Here is a 14839-nt window from a genome sequence, read left to right as displayed (position 1 = left end):
CTTCATATGATAGTTGCCTGTAGTCAGTAGATGATCTCGATTGTTTTGGGGTCAGTAGGTCAAAATAACATTGATCTCGAGAAGAAAAACAATGTCAGCTTAACAAGTGAAGAACATTAATATGCCTAACGTTTTTAACTTCAAAGAATGATTGCCTGTGACTGACAGATGATCCCGTTTGTGTGTGTGTGGGGTGGGGGGGGGGGGGCAGGAGAAGTGAAATGTTTTCCAAATAATACGTAAGAACTTTCATTTCATAGAATGATTGCCTGTGCTCTGAGTGCCTCAAAGGTGGACATCACAGTAACCTTGTGATTGAAAACAATTTCTGATCAATTACTGGAGAATGCTTCGGTCTTTTAATCTTCATAAGAAGGTTGTCTGTAGTAAGTAGGTGACCCTTTTTGTTTGTTTTTGAGGTCAACAGTGCCGTGTTGCATGCAACCCCTACCTCAAAGGTCAAGAATAATGTTAGATGTAATAGACTATGACATGAAATAAAATTACAGTAGACTACTTTTGATTAAACGTCGCCTTCAGTGCCGTAGCCAGGCTCAAATTTTAACCGAGGCAATTTACGGGGGTGCTGGTACATGCCCTCCCCCCAGAATTGTTGTGTTACATCACAGTAAAAATCGTTCTTTTAACCAAAGTTATCTCAGTTACTTATATATTTAAGATAAAAAATACATTGATAACTTGTAAGGATAACTGAGGCTTATTAAAATTTAATCAGAAAGCCATCAGTAAGACATACAACAACATGCTGTTAATCAGTTTACTAGTAGTTTATAGCCCGAGAGGGGATAGGTAATGGAGGGGTGGGGTGGGGGTGGGGTGAGTGGCTCTGTCCGTGTTGTGTGTGGGGTGGGGTCAGGGGGTCTCCCCTAGAAATTTTTGAATTACAAGTATATGTTTTTTTTTTTTTAAATTTTTTTTTAATTTTGAGGTACTGAATGGGGCGTAACCCTTCATTTTAAGGGGTCAGGGGACACTATTCCTAGGAAATTTTGAAATATAGGTACGAAATAATGGCATATATTGCATTTTTTGGTCTAAATGTTGAGGAACTGAAGGGGGAATCTTCCTGAAAAAAAATGAAAAACAGGTATGAAATGGTGGCCTCTGGTGCAGTTTTGGTCTAAATTTTAAGGTATGGAAGGAGGTTTCCCCTCATTTTAGTGTAGTCAGTGGGCTCTCTTCGTCGGCAATTTTAGAATATAGATACGAAATGGTGGCCTAGGGTGCATTTTTTTGGTCTAAATTTTGAGATACTTTAGGGGGAACCCCTCATTTTAGTGCGATCAGGGGCTCTCGACCTGGAAAATCTTGAAATACAGGTATGAAATGGTCCATTTCTTGGTCTACATTTTAAAGTATGGAAGGGGTTTCCCCCCTCATTTTAATGGGGTCAGGGGGATCTATTCCTAAAATTTTGAAATATAGGTACGAAATGGTGGCCTATGGTGCACGGTTTAGTCTAAATTTTGAGGTACCTTAGGGGGAATCCTCTCATTTTAGGGGAGTCAGGGGGCTCTCGCCCTGGAAAATATTGAAATACAGATACGAAATGGGGGGTTGGGGGCTATGGTGTACTGTTTGGTCTAAATTTTGAGGTACTGTAGTTTTTCCACTCATTTTAGTAGAGTCAGGGGCTCTCTTCCTGGAAAATTTTGAAATACAGATACGAAATGGTGGCCTATGGTGCACTGTTTGGTCTTAATTTTGAGATAGTTTAGGGGGGACCCTCTCATTTTAGGTGGGTCAGGGGGCTCTCGCCCTGGAAAAATTTGAAAATTGAAAAACAGGTATGAAATGGCGACCTCTGGTGCATTCTTTTTGGGTCAAAATTTTGATGTATAGGAGGGAGTTTTCTCCTCATTTTAGTGGGGTCACGGGGCCCTTCCCCTGAAAAAAATTGAAATATCGGTATGAAATAGTGGCCTCGGGTGCTTTTTTGGGCTTAAATTTGATGATGATAATAATAAATAATTTGGTGCAATTGGTCACTTCTCGGTCAACTTGTGGGGAGTGGGGGCACGGGCCTCCTCGACCCGGCCCCTGAATCCGGACCTGGCAAGGTTATGATTAAGACTGCTAGGATTTCTGCCTCACCTTGCCACATTTATTTAATGTCATGAGGCAAATGATATTCTGATATATTCTAAATTATTAATATAGATTCTACTTTCTTGAACTTTAATAACTGAATTTTTCATCAGTGTGATAGGCCTACTTTTTACTCGTTTTTTTTGCTCCTCAAATTTTAACCGAGGCAACTGCCTCGGTTTGCCTCAGTGTGGCTACGGCGCTGACCTTGGAAGATATTTTGACTAAGTTATGTTAGAAGGTGGTAATATACTTCGTCTTAATGACCTTCACCTTGTTATATAAAGCAAGTGACTTGAGGGCTGTCATAGCCCTCCTTGTAAGAATATTAGTAGCAAAGTACTGGCTGACTAAGTCTTGCAAGCAGTTGGCAAACTATTTTGTGACCTAGTTAACTCATTTCTTATAACTAAAGCACAATACTGTTTTTATTATACACTCCTGACTAATGAAACTATATTAGATACAATGTTTGATTACCTGACTGAAAAGTTATTTTCCTTTGATTCTTGAAGTTTTTATTAGTCCCCAATTGGTGTTTCACGCTATGTCTGTCCATTCGTCAGTCACACGAAGTAGGATCCTATGATAACTCTAAAACTACAAAATATTTCTTGAAACTTCTTAATTGGAATATGGAGAATATACACATCTTTTTGCTTTAGTGCTTTACCAAACAGTGGCTGCTATGGCAATAAATAGTTAAAAAAATAATGACAAAAAAAGGTGATGGAGTGAGTTCCTGCTATAACTTTAAAAGTAAAAGATATTTATTCATAAAACTTGGCCCATAGATGGATGGTAATATGGAAAATATACACATCCTTTTATTTTGTTGTTATGGTGAGAAATGTGGTTGCTATGGCAACAAATAATCCAAAATACAAAAAATTGGATTCTGCGATAATTCAACAAGGGCCCTAGGTCGCTCACCTGAGTAACACACCATAACTGTAAACATGTTTTACCTAGTGATTTCAGAGACAAATATTCTGACAAATTTTCATTAAGATTGGACCAAAAAACATGGCCTCTTGAGTGTAAACAAGCATTTTCTTTGATGTGACCTAGTTTTTTATCCCACATGACCAAGATTTGAACTGTCCAAAATTTCATGAAAACAAACATTCTGACAAAGTTTTGGGAAGATTGAAGCAAAAAAGTGGCCTCTAGAGTGTATAAAAGCTTTTCTTTTGATTTGACCTAGTAACCTAGTTTCTGACCCCATGTGACCCAGTTTGAAATCATCCAAGACTTCATGATAACAAACATTCTGACCAAGTTTTATGAAGATAGAATCAAAAATGTGCCCCCAAGGGTGTAAACAAGCTTATTCTTTGATTTGACCTGGTGACCTAGTTTTTGACCCCACATGACCCAGATAAAAATTCTTCACAGATTTCATGCAGACAAACATTCTGACCAAGTTTCATGTACATCAAATGAAAAATGCAGCCCCTATTGCATGCACAAGGTCTTTCTTTGATTTTAACAGGCGACCTAGTTGATCCAGATTTGAACTTGGGCTAAGATCACCAAGATCATCATTTTGACCAAGTTTCATGAAGATAGGCGCATAAACCTTGCCTCTGGAGTGTTATCAAGCTTTTCCTTTGGTTTCACTGGATGACCTAGTTTTTGACCCCACATGACCCAGATTTGAACTTGACCTAAAGATCATCAAGGCAAACATTCTGATCAAGTTTCATAAAGATGAGTTACAATTGTGGCCTCTAGATTGTTCACAAGCTTTTCCTTTGATTTGACCTGGTGACCTTATTTTTGACCCTGCATGACCCAGACTCGATCTTGACCTAGAGATCATCAAGACAAACATTCTGATCAAGTTTCATAAGATTGAGTCACAACTGTGGCCTCTAGAGTGTTAACAAGCTTTTCCTTTGATTTGAAAGGGTGACCTAGTTTTTGACCCTGCATGACCCAGATTCGAACTTGATCTAGAGATCATCAAGACAAACATTCTGACCAAGTTTCATAAAGATTGAGTCACAACTGTAGCTTCTCGAGTGTTCACAAGCTTTTCTTATGATCCTGCCTACTGACCTAGTTTTTGACCCCACATGACCCAGTTTCAAATGACCTTGAGATCATCAAGACAAACATTCTGACCAAGTTTCATAAAGACTGGGTCACAACTGTGGCCTCTAGAGTGTTCACAAGGCAAATGTTGATGGACGTAGGACGCTGATGGACGCCGGACAATGACTGGTCACAATACCTCACCTTGAGCACTTCGTGCTCAGGTGAGCTAAAAGGTACAAGAGACTCTTTTATGAAACTTGGTACACCAATAAAAGATTGTGTGGAGACTTATCAATATGCACATTATTTTCTCTGTTTGTTCCGTTTGTTCATCCATCCATCCATTTGTCCTTCTATCAGTCACAAATGGTGGATTCTGCCATATCTTAAGTATGAAGTATTTTTTTCATGTATCCATGGATAGCAGGCAAAATGTACATGTTTATCTTAAAAAGGGCCCTATATAAATCTGGTGTAATATATATTTTGATCTTTTGTCCCTTAATTGGTACTTCTGCTTGTCTGGGCATTATAATGAGGAGGCCATTAACTATGGAATGTGCAGTATTTTTTGTCCTGACCGCAAAGTAATAATTTTCCTGGAAATTTCATGGAATGTTAAAGCATTTCAAAAGTAATAACTTCTGTTGGTAAGCAATTGGGCACTAGACTGCATTTTACAACTTGTGAAGATTGTTCCCAGTCAGTGGTAGCATTTATCAATTAAATGTTTTATTGTTTCTATAAACACTGTAATCTTGTATTACAATTGCAATGTTCTGAGAATGCATTCAGACAAATTGCACCCAGTAGAGCAGTTAGTTTTCTTATTTAACTGTAAGTGTTTTGTAAGATTTTACTTTGCTTTCTTAATAACCCTTAGCCTGCTATATTTCTATAATGGACTGGTCCATCTTTCAATTTGGACAGTACCATTTATTATTCAAAGGGGTTTACACTGAAAATTTACTGACTGAATAGCGAACAGTGCAGACCATGATCAGACTGCACGGATGTGCAGGCTGATCTTGGTCTGCACTGGTCGCAAAGGCATAATCATTTGCCACCAGCAGGATAAGTGTTAAAGCCCCTTGTTCAATTCAGAGTAAATAGAAAAATGATTTTCTTTCATTAACTTGAGTAAAGAATCAGATATTGGAATGAAACTATTTGTTCAGTAAGCATATGAGGACAGAAATGTTGAGATTGCATTTGGGGCTAGTTGAATGAAGGTAAAGGCCACTGTTTCTAAAAATAGGAAAACATTTTCTGGGTTTGGAATATCTGTTGTCGCTAAACCTGGTGTATAGCGAGCTCAGGCTAGCTTGAAAATGCGACCTTTAGTAAGGGGAGTCAAACAAGACAGCGTCTTCACATGCTGAACAACATTCCTGTAAGGTTTCAGGAGTCTAGGTCAACATAATTTTTGAGATAAGCAAGATACAAACTATTACACCTTTGTGTATATTTCTCTCTGAGTAAAGTACCATAACTAGTCTTCTAGAGTGAAACTAAACCCCAGGTGTACAACTTCACAATCGTGCTGAATAACTGCCATAATGTTTGATGACTAGGTCAACTACTTTTTGAGGTATGCACAACACAAATGTCTGATGGATATCATATTAATCATATTATAGGTGGCCCAGTAGTCTAGCTGTAACATTAACTGGCAATCCAGACTGTTTGAATCCCGGTCCAGACACTGGAAATTCTGAGATGCTCTTGAATGTCTCCCACCTAACTAGGCGGCAGTACTGGTTCTTCCCAGGAAAGATGGCTTTGTGTGTATTGGTGCTAAACATTGGTTATGTTAAAAAACCAGATGGTCTATTCCCACTTTTTTACTCTCTATTCTGCGAGGTGGGCTTTATAAATCTCTCGTTCTGTACTAGAAGAGGATGAATTTGCACCACTGAGTGCCTGCCTTTGTATGAAAAGCACCTTTGAATGTGTTTATCATGAAATCTGTTATGATAATAATGATTATTAGCAAAGACAAAGGCAAATCTAACTGCCATCCCTCACCCCTTGGGGGTGGGGTTGGGAGAAGCACAACCAAGTTGGAACCAAACTGGATGTACTGACTAAAACAAAGTAATTGCAAAGTATTCAAATTTTATTACATCAACCTTTTAATAGTGATCCAGTGATGATAAAACAATGAAATCATGTACATTTAGCCAAGTACTAAACATCCAAAGAAATTAAAATATTCCACATCAATACCTTCTAAAAGACAGCAAATCAAATTTCACATGTGTGTACATAATCAAACATTTGTTTATCAAAGCTGTTACATTTATAAAACTAAACATTTCAAATAATCTTAATATTCAAACTTACATTGAAGCTGCCTGTATTTTTAGTTTAAAAAAGTTCTGTAAAATTAGGTTAGTGTCGCACCCACTGTTTTTGGATGGGTAGTCAAAATATATCCTATAATGATAGAGGAAAATGCTAAATTCTGTTTTTTCATTCTAAATTTTTTCTGTTAAAATGAAAAGCAAAAACTGGTAGCAGGTAGCACAATTCCAACTTTATTGTGATTGAAACAACTGATATTGAAAGAATGCCAAATGTTTATTGATGTTTTCATTTCATGAGTCAACAGCATTTTATCATTTAGTTCACAAAAGTTGTATTGTCCAAAACAGAATATACTGTATCTGAAAAGAAAATATATTGTGGCATTGTGAAAATGCAAATCACTGTGAAAAAAAAAAATGGTATAGAATAAAAAGAAATACTTGGTTTTATCTGTTACAGAATATACATCAGCAACAGGTCTTACGTAGAATGCAGGGTACCGTTAACACACAACATGAAGTTCTACTTGTTCAAGGAACAATTGACTTGCATAATGCTCCATCTATCATATAACTAATACCTTTAAATTATTTCCTTGGACAAGATTGTTTATTACAAACAACATTCTGATTACAGTAACTGCTTAATACAGAATAAGATGTCCATAGTGATAAGTAATGTCTTTTCTGAAATGTTCTTTTCCATTTCTTAACAAACATCCAAAGTCTCCTTTAAACATGTTTAGATATATAATAAAGTCTGTTCCAATTTTTTTTTTAAATTACCCACTTTTCTAACTTATAGAATATTTGGATAAAGTGACACAAAAGTCATTTAAAAACAGACTTGAACAAGAGCACCGCCTTGCGGGTGCAGACGCTAATCTAATTTTTAAAAAATTTTCTTTGATAGTTTAGGAGAAAAGTTGACCTAAACATAAAACTTATCCAAGAAATCTGATATTTTCTAAGTACAAAAGGGGCCATAATTCTTGCAAAAAGCAGGACGGAGTCATGCTTCTTGCTGTACAAAGTCAACTATTGATGGTGAACAAGTGTTGCAAGTTTCAAAGCAACAGCTTTGATATTTTAGGAGAAAACCTGACCTAAACATAAAACTTAAGCAGGCAATGCCAACGCCGATCAATTGATGACAATAACTCATCTTTTTTTTTTCAAAAAATCAGATGAGCTAAAAAGGAGTCTGAAGCACTACCCTCAGCTTTTTAATTTTCTATCTATCTCATGCTTGATTTACTAAACATGTTAAGAAAAAACAAGAGGGCCATGAAGTCCCTGTATCGCTCACCTGACCTATGACCTAAAGACCATCAAAATCAACATTCTGACCAAGTTTCATTAAGATATGGTCATAAATGTAGCCTCTAAAGTGTTAACTACCTTTTCCTTTGATTTGACACGGTGACCTAGTTTTTGACCCAACATGACCCAGATTCAAAATTGACCTAAAGATCATCAAGATTTACATTCAGATAAAGTTTCATGAAGATACAGTCATAAATGTGACCTCTAGAGTGTTAACAAGCTTTTCCTTTTATTTAACCTGGTGACCTAGTTTTTGACCCCACCTGACCCTGATTTGAACTTGACCTATGGATCATCAAGATTAACATTCTGACCAAGTTTCATTAAGATGTGGTCATAAATGTGACCTCTAGAGTGTTAACACGCTTTTCCTTTGATTTGACTTAGTAACCTAGTTTTTGACCCTACATCACACAGATTCAAACTGGACCTTGAGATCATCAAGATTAACATTCTGACCAAGTTTCATGAAGATACAGTCAAAAATGTGACCTCTACAGTGTTAACAAGCTTTTCCTTTGATTTGACCTGGTGACCTAGTTTTTGACCCCAGATGACCCAATATCGAACTCGTCCAAGACTTTATTGAGGGTAACATTCTGACCAAGTTTCATTAAGATTGGGCCAAAATTGTGACCTCTAGAGTGTTAACAAGCTTTTCCTTTGATCCGACCTGGTGACCTAGTTTTTGACCCCAGATGACCCAATATCGAATTTGTCCAAGATTTTATTGAGAGTAACATTCTGACCAAGTTTCATTAAGATTGGGCCAAATTGTGACCTCTAGAGTGTTAACAAGCTTTACCTTTGATTTGACCTGGTGACCTAGTTTTTGACCCCAGATGACCCAATATCAAATCGTCCAAGATTTCATTGAAGGTAACATTCTGACTAAGTTTATTATTGGATTGGCCAAATACTCTGTGACCTCTAGAGTGTTAACAAGCTTTACCTTTGATTTGACCTGGTGACCTAGTTTGTGACCCCAGATGACCCAATATCGAACTAGTCCAAGATTTTATTGAAGGTAACATTCTGACCAAATTTCATTAACATTAGGTCAAAATTGTGACCTCTAGAGTGTTAACAGTCAAATTGTTGACGACGGACGGACGACGACGGACACTGGGCGATCACAAAAGCTCACCTTGAGCACTTTGTGCTCAGGTGAGCTAACAAGCAGTATTTTCTTTATGTATATCATATTGTTTTTTATTCAACATAAGAAATAAAACAGAATAAACAACACTGTAGCATAAGTGCAATTTTCCCATCAAACAACACTAGCGAAAGTGCAATTTTCCCATCTAAAGCCGTATCGACAAAACTTAAGTGTTTTTAACCTTGCTGTCAATGACAAAGGTTTACATTACAACAGTATTTAAGTGCATCAATACAGTCTTTAGTGTCATCCATATATGAATTATTTATTGTAGAATTTACCCAATATTGTACCAAGAAACATCTGTGCCAACAAAAGTTGTCCTAATGACCCAAAGACTGATTTATAAGAAGAATTCATTGGACATTCAATACTATACACCATTGCCCCATACATCATTGTCCCATACATTCAAGTTAAGAAATTTTCTAACAGCACTGTATTAGTCATGGCCTACCAAAAATATGGGTTTTCCATACAGACAAGTGGCTATTCTGAGTTTTAAGTATCTAATACCTATACATACATATAGAAATTATACTTCAAAATATAGACAACCTTCAGTCAAGCAGAATTACATGAATAAAATTGAGAAAGGCTCATCTAAAGATGCTACAGACAAAGTTTAGAGAAGTTTTTCAAAGCGGTTGATCAGCAGCAATATTTTCAGCTCTGGTAGTCTATTTCAGGGGACAAACAACACCATAATAATATTATGAACAAAACTGACAGAAGTCTGCACTAATGACCAAGTTGATGCAGATCCTTTCTGTCTATTTTCAGCTTGGGTAGCCCCTTTGGTGTAACGGGGAACCATTTAAATAAAATTAAGAGAATTTCATACAAGAATGATACATACCAAGTTTGGTGAAAATCCAACAACTGGTTCATAAGAAATCATTTAAAAGGGGTATAACAGAACAATCTGTATAAACCTGAGAGACTCTCAGAGAGGGAGGGGTCATTCATTTATGATACAGACCATATTTGTTATTGATCCATCAAGCAGTTAATGGTAAGAAATTGTTTAAAGTTCTGATTGTTTTATTAAACCCTTAAAAGGATTCAAGCAGAACCATATGATTAAAGGTGACAGTAATCTAAACAGACCCAGTCAAGTTAAAATCCATCATGTGGCTTGTGAGTTGTTAAAAAGGCTTTTTCTATTCCCTCAAAAGGACCAAGCACAACCATTTGAAAAAAAAAAGCTAGAAAGAGGTCCATAATAGGATGCTGCAGATCATGGTATATAGTGGTTCATGGGAGGAAGCTGTTAAATTGCTCTTTTTCTCTATTTTTAGCTCTGAGAGCCCGTAAAAGGGACCAAACAAAACCATTAGAACAAACCTGAGGAAAGTGTGCGCAAACATACTACTTGCCAAGTTTGATGTGTATAGATTTTTTTCCAGTTTTTAGCTCTAAGGGCCCCTAAAATATGCAAATAAACTTAAAAGAGGATATAGACCAAGTTTGGTGAAGATCCATCAAGCAGTTCATAACCAGCTTACATAAAAATAGCTAAGTCAGAAATGGGCCATAACTTTGAAAAATGCAAAATAGAGTTATGGAACCTACGCTCTGTATGTCAGATCATCAAAGAGAACAAGTCTGAGAAGTTTCAATCCATCCCTATCAATGGATACTGAGATGCCTGCTTCCATAAAAAATGCAGATGCTGGTGACAACACATGGCTGAATGCAATCTCTACCTATTGCCTATGTAGTTGGGCTAAAAACAGATGCAGGGCAATTGATGGTGGGCCATCCATGTTTACTAGTAGGTCACCTGAATAAAGTTCAGATAAGCTTAAAATGGGTGCAGTCTGCAATGTAATGGGAGAAGTGGCTATTGTTACAATGTAGGTTGTTAGAACACCAATGAATTGTGTAGATATAATCACTTTATTATCAGGTGTGCACCCTTTATCAGAAAGGTCACTCTGATTCCTAACAGATACAGTTACACAAAATCATCACAAAATAAATCAAGTATTGCACAAATGTTGCTTAGCAACTCATACATTGCTTCAGATAAAACATTCAAAATTGACATAAGAAGGAAAAAATGAATTCATAATAGCTATTCAATACAGTTGTCAGGTGAATACTCCTAGAACATTTACATCTGCACTGCATCTCTGTATTTCTGCAAAAATGTAGGTCAATATATTTGACACTTAATACAATTAAAAGTACATCTTTTGCTAACCAAAAAGATTATTAATAGCATCTTTTGCACTTTTTGGAGTCTAAAATTTAGAAGTAGCCAGAAAAAATTTCCATGTCAACGCATATACCGTAACTTAGTAAAACAAGAGGGTCTAAAGGCCTTATATGGCTCACCTACACTAGTTCTTACCTTCGCGTTGGACCAAATTTCATAAATTAAGCTCTATTTTAAACAGACAAACGGACAAAATTTCATTAAAAGAAAAAGTGGCCTCTCGAGTGTTAACAAGGTTTGTTATTATTTGACTTAGCAACCAAGTTTTTGCCCTTAAGATAATCCAGTTTCAAAACTGACCTAGATTTCATAGACACAAACATTCTAAGTTTGATGAAGAGCATGCGCAAGGTGTGGCCCCCAGTGAGTTGTAACAAGGTTTTCTACTATCTGAAATAGTGATACAGTTATTTACTTATATAACCTGGTTTAAAAGAAAATGTAGCTTAGTGTGTTAACAAAATGATTTTAATTTAAGATCTCATGCAACTCAGTTTTAAACTTCATTTTATAAAGTCAAACACTCTGGTAAACATTCTGACATAAGTTTTATGAAGCAAAGAAGAAAATATGGGCTCTAGAATATAAATAACAATGTTTTTTTCTATTATAAACCTTGTGACCTTGTTTTAGACCTCAAGTAAGCCAGTTTTTATCTTGACCTACATTTTACAGAGAGAAACACTCTATTAGAAACATACGATGACTAAGAAGAAAATAGTATTTAAAGGTTTTCTATTATTATACAGAGTGATCTAGTTTTTGTCAACATGTAACCCAGTTTTTAACACACCCTAGATTCATAGAAACAGTCATTCTGACTGATCAAGTCTGAAGTGTTTACAAAGTTTTCCTATCCTTATGACCTAGTTTCTGACCTCAGTTAACCCAGTTATAAAATTCACCTAGATTTCAAAGAGACATGAAATACTGAAAAATGTTTTATGAAGATCAAATAGAAAAATGTGGCCTAAAACAAGTTACCATGTTAAGTTTTTCTATGATCTGACCTTGTGAACTTGCTTTTTATCCCAGACAACTCTGTTTCAAATTTGTCTGTGATTTTTCTGAGGGAAACATTCTGAACAAGTTTCAAGACTTGGCAAAAATTGTGACTCCTCGAGTGTTCACAGTAAAATGGTTGGACAGCAGAAGGACTCTGGTATCAAAACAGCTCATCTTAAGACACATTGTGCTCAAGGAGAGCTAAAAGGGAAAAATTTAGTTTCAGTTCATTATGATTGTTAGGAAAACCATAAACACTTCACCACAAACAATTAAAAGGATCTTTATTTAACTGCACACTGCATCCTGTTATATAACATTATAATGAATGAGGACACATGTAATGTACACTACTGGTAACCACATCCGAGGGACTTCAAATTAACTATGTATACTCTTTTATACTTCTCATGCCTGCCTTATATCATACATTGAATAAAGTTATTGTAAGGCTATGTATTAAAAAAAATATTGTAACTGATTTAAAAAAAAAAAACTTTTTCGAACCTAAAAGACGTTTCAGCATAAGTCATCAATGTCTAATGGTTAAAAAGCAGTCAATTCAATTAAGTGTGACTCATCAAGTAACATCAATTCACAAATATCCAAATAAAGATACCATCTACCTATACAGTCTCTTACAATAATGATGAATTTATAGTAAAACATGAAGACCTGTATCATAGTTCAATCAGAGAAATGACAGAATCCTTTTCCCTTAAAAATCAAATTTAGAACTGAGAAAAAAAACAGAACTGTCATGGTTTGATCAAAGTTTAGCATATGGAAATTATACAGTATCTGAGTAAGAAATGTGTAATAGAACAAATATACAGGAAACTGATGAAATAAAACAAGCAGCCAGAACCCTAGGTAAAATTTTCCTTACTGCTGAATTCATGACATTGTTAGACAACTGGATTTCTAAACTTATTTTACATGTTACAGAAATTGCTGACAAAGCCTGCAAACCAAACGCGAGAACCTATCACAATCGCCTGCTTTTATCAAGCAGACGTACATGACCAAATAAAGAAAGTGATAACTACAATGAATACCAGAGTGATAAATTATTGACAGAGTAAATCATTGTTGGAACAAAAACTAACTGTAGTATATTGACACTGTAACTTTCATTTGATCACCAATCAATGGTAATAATGAATTATAAACAAGGTTTTTTCCAATACATGTATTGGTATCAAGAATTTCACTTGGTTAAAACAAATATACAAAGTGTTATTAAGTGTTGTTAATGTTCACCAATACCAGGTATCCAAAACATGACTTGAGCCGTGTCATGACAGAACCAACATAGTGGGTGTGCGACCAGCATGGATCCAGACCAGCCTGCGCATCCCCGCAGTCTGGTCAGGCTCCATGCTGTTCGCTTTTAAAGCCTATTGGAATTGGAGAAACTGTTAGCGAACAGCATGGATCCTGACCAGACTGCACGGATGCGCAGGCTGGTCTGGATCCATGCTGGTCACACACCCACTATGTTGGTTTTCTCATGGCACGGCTCACTTGTGTTTATTATAACAGCTATGATTAAGAATTGTTTGACAGGTAGAAAAAAAATCTGTATTTTCTGTGCAATTATGTTGGTTGTTATGGCTACATGGCGCTAATGAATAATGTCAGATTTTCTATGCCCAAGAAAAAAGTTCTCATCATAATATCAAGTGTTCTTTGTCTCTTTAAAGGGACTATGCAAGAAATATTAGACAAACAACATACTTTCAACCATTGTTACTAACAGCAATTTATTCATAGATTTAACAGCTGGTATTGTCAAAGCTTGCATAATGTTTATCATACAGAAAAACACTGTCCTACAAGATTAATGAATTGAGGAACTTCCTAGTTTTCCATCTTGCCAAAATATTCCGCTGACTAAAATAAACTCTTAAATGGAACAGAATAGTGTCATTTAACTATACCACAATATTAAAATAGTACAAAGCAAAGTCACCTTGAGGGTAAACTTATCTGGTATATGTCCTTATGTAAGTGTAGCATCAAAATACTTTCATTTCTAAAGAGAATCCTTAAAACACTAAAACAAGAGGGTCATGATGACCCTGAATCGCTCACCTGAGTAATATGAGCCACATGTTTAAAATGGCAAACTGATGCTAAAATATTGGAAAGTAGGTCAGTAGGTAAAATTCATGGTCACTGGAAGTCAGTTTTAAGATCGGTGTGCAAAACTGTACATGTCATCCAAATTTCAAGGCTGTATCTTAAACAAGAGGGTCATGATGACCCTGGATCGCTCACCAGAGTAATATGAGCTACATGTTTCAAATGTCAAACTAATGATTTTTAGAAAATTTTCCGATGTAAAATCAAGTAACCCCTGGGGCGGGGTCAATTTTGACCCTGGGGGTCACGATTTGAAAAAATGTTGTAGAGGTCCACTAGGCAATGCTACAAGTGAAATATCTAAGCTCTAGGCCTTCTGGTTTATTTTAAGAAAATTCTGAAGATTTTCATATGTAAAATCAAGTGACCCCCAGGGCGGGGTCAATTTTGACCCCGGGGTCATGATTTGAACAATTTTAGTAGAAATCCACTAGGCAATGCTACATTTCAAATATCTAAGCTCTAGGGCTTCTGCTTTTTGAGAAGAAGATTTTTTAAGATTTTCCTATATAA

General features: G+C 36.1%; 1 long non-coding RNA gene across 1 annotated transcript; it reads right to left on the bottom strand.

The window, feature by feature from the left end:
* Positions 1-6253: 6253 nt before the first annotated feature.
* Positions 6254-14512, bottom strand: LOC128555216 (uncharacterized). The gene is made up of 2 exons (XR_008369881.1): positions 8760-14512; positions 6254-8612 (listed from the first exon to the last, which is right to left on the bottom strand). It is a non-coding gene; the product is annotated as an uncharacterized LOC128555216 (long non-coding RNA).
* Positions 14513-14839: the final 327 nt, after the last annotated feature.

Source organism: Mercenaria mercenaria, chromosome 2, assembly GCF_021730395.1.
Source record: "Mercenaria mercenaria strain notata chromosome 2, MADL_Memer_1, whole genome shotgun sequence".
Classification (NCBI taxonomy): Eukaryota; Metazoa; Mollusca; class Bivalvia; order Venerida; family Veneridae; genus Mercenaria; species Mercenaria mercenaria.
The sequence above is the reverse complement of the archived record's forward strand: the minus strand, read 5'-3'. Positions and strand labels throughout refer to the sequence as shown.